This window comes from Austrofundulus limnaeus, unplaced genomic scaffold, assembly GCF_001266775.1.
Source record: "Austrofundulus limnaeus strain Quisiro unplaced genomic scaffold, Austrofundulus_limnaeus-1.0 Scaffold34, whole genome shotgun sequence".
NCBI classification, from domain to species: domain Eukaryota; kingdom Metazoa; phylum Chordata; class Actinopteri; order Cyprinodontiformes; family Rivulidae; genus Austrofundulus; species Austrofundulus limnaeus.
This window is the reverse complement of record NW_013952436.1, coordinates 2257381-2260605: the sequence shown is the minus strand read 5'-3', so window position 1 is coordinate 2260605 and position 3225 is coordinate 2257381.

Genomic DNA, 3225 nt, shown 5'->3' with positions numbered 1-3225 from the left:
ACTGTCCTCTTTGCAGTGACCAGAAACTCCGGATATAGTGACAGATATAAATCATGCATGTGTTGAGGGTAATCTGTGAGGTAGGTGTTTCTGCAATATTAATGCAGTCACGTGTTAAATAAAACAGACTGCAAGAGAAAAGGAAACATGAGTTCACCGCAACACAAAGCATAACATTTAGAAAAGGGGGGTGGGGGGGTACTGACTTTGTTATTTTGGAAAATCTTTCCATTTGTAGTTAGGAAAAGTACCACAAACAGCCTCTGGTAAAACAGGGAAGCSTGTGCTGCATTCCTGAGCCAAGAAAAGGATTAATCACTCAGCGTGATGCAATGACGAATCGACGAGCCGTGCTCAAACACATGTCGGGGCACAGACCAGTGTTGACACATCAAACTACACACCTTCACCTGGCAGGTACACTTTATTCCCTCTACATCCGCTCACTGATYAGGGCAGTTTCTCAAGGCACGTTGACTCAACAGTGACGTGGTGGTCAACACGGTCTAGTTGTCACCTGCTGCCATAAAAAGGTGGGCAAGCATGTYAGATTTTACCATTTACCAAAGAAATTGAAAGTATTCACTGGATTTATGTACAATGCAGGGGCAAAAGTAGAAATAAATGTACAGGTTTAAAATACACAAATTGTATTCACAGTACAAACATTTGTCAAACACAGTGATCACATAAATCTTTTAAAACGTTTTTTTCTGTATACTCATGGTCCAGAGATAATTCAACTAGGCATCAGCCATCCATCCATCCCTCCATCCTTCCATCCCTCCATCCATCCATCCATCCCTCCATCCCTCCATCCATCCATCCATCCATCCATCCATCCATCCATCCATCCATCCATCCATCCATCCCTCTACCTATCTTCAGCTTGTTCCAGAGTTGGGTTATGAAGCAGGGAGGGCCAAACCTCTCTTTCCACAGGCTTCCTCTACAGCTCTTCTGGGAGAACTCCAAGGCATTCTCAGGCTAGAAAGGAGACAGTCTCTACAGCATCTCCTGGTCTTCCCCAGGGTCTCCTCCCAATTGGAAATGTCTGYAGCACCTTCCTYGGGAGGCATCAAGAAGGCTTTCTTCCRAGATGCCTGAACCATCTCAAGTGGTTCCTCTCCATGTGGAGAGGGAGATTCCAACTACCCTGTGAAGAAAACCCATTTTGACTGTCTGTATCGGCAATCGTGTTCTTTTGGTCACTACCCAAAGCTCGTGACCATAGGCGAGGGTGGGAACATYGACCGACTGGTACCCAGAGGGCTTCACCCGGCAGCTCAGTTCCCTCTTCACCACAACAGACTGTTGCATAGTCCTCAATACTGCGGAAGCAGCACCTTCTGTTAATCTCATGATCCATTCTTCTCTCGCTCGTGAACAAAACTAAACAAAGAAAAAAAAGGTAAGTTTTATTTAGTAAGGCTATTAAATTTAATATTTTATTGGGCTTTCTGCCCTGGCAAACTGTACTTGAATGACATCATGATGTTTCAAAATGTCAAACACAAACCATACTTAAATTACACAYAATAAAATAAAATAAAAAAACAAAGAAAAACAAAAATGGTAGAAGTTGGATTTAAAAAGTGGTTTGGCCTAAGTTCCACTCAGCCCCACCTGTAGCCACACCATAATTCACACCATAATTTACAATTAATTAAAGGGGCAATACCATGTATATCATGTTATAATGTTATCCTCTCATCTAAAATGTGCCCAGAGTCTTYCTTTGACTCATTCATGCATGTTRGAGAAATCCTGTAGTGTCCTGAGGCAGRAGGGGAGCAAAAACAACCCATTGAGCCTAGAACCGCCTTTTGGGATCAGCTCCTCCTCTGGACTGTGTCTTCAAGCCGAGCTTCCTCATCACAGAGCACACACACCGACCTGGTCCGTGCTGAAATGGGTGGGACAGAAGCAGAAGGAGGTTCTTGAATAGACAGTGGCCAATTTCAAGGTGTTTAGAAACAGATATGATGAGAAGTCAAGTTTATTTTCTATTTAAACATATAAACAATATTTAATAACAACTAAAGGTGACATAGTTAATTTATTATAATATAGAATTTAAATATATGCCTGATAAACACATAATATTGCCCCTTCAACTTTTGAAGTCAACCTAATTCAAGATGGCTGCCACAAATAATCGACCTTAGCAAACATGAAAAATGGCTACAGATCAATTTGTTTTACAGATAATGAGCTAAAGTCTGGTGTGGCTGTCAAGTAAATGATGGATTGTAATTGATTCAGGGGCTTTTTAACACGTAAAACTGACCGTACGGGGCATAGAGCCACAACAGCACGTTAAAACAGACAAGTGTAAAATATTTGGGCAGTGTGAACTAGGTTTTCTTGTTGTATCTTTCATCTTGACATCAGCCTAGCCCATAAACTTGTTGCAGCCAGATTAGCYGTTAAAAGTCCAGATAAAATCTGTGGTGAGGTCCAATTCTTTGCATCATCTCAGTGGTCCAGTCTTCTGTGTCAACAAAGTCATCGAACTGTTTCTTTGCTGATTTGGTTTTATTTCCAGTATCAGACTGAWTATGTCTGCCTCCCACACAACCTCTACATATTTCACATAATCCACGAGGCGCAGCTGAGGTTGGCTGCGTAATCCCACCCTGTAGGATGGGGAGTGTAAACCGCGACAGAAAAATAAACAGCTCATCATGGGAGGCAGCGTTCAGTCAGAGCAATGAGGACAGACAGACTCCTTCAGACACGCCAAAATTTTTGTCCCTTTTTTCCCCCCAGAGTCAGCACATTTATGTTGACTACACATCTGTTTTACCCTGATTTATGAAAGAATAAAAATATTGATAAAAGTGGTTTGTGTCAGTCTCAGGGATTCCCCTCCCTCTACACCACACTCACAAGCTTGTCTGCAAACATGTAGTGCCAAAAGTCACATTGTTTAAAGGTCAGAGGCGTATACTGTTATATAGGCCCCAATCAGTTATAGGAAAAGAGTAAGGTTGCACTATGTTTGGTTCACAAGGTAGTGATGCCGAACTTTGACCCAGTTTTGCCCATTTGACAATCTTAAAGAGGCAATATCATGTAAAATCAGTTTTTTTGAGTTTTATATCATGTTATAATGTTATACTCTCATAAAAAACATGCCCAAAGCCTTGCTTTGACTCATTCATGCATGTTTGAGAAATCTTTAAGCTGAACTTCCTCATCACGGAGCACACCTCCCCACCC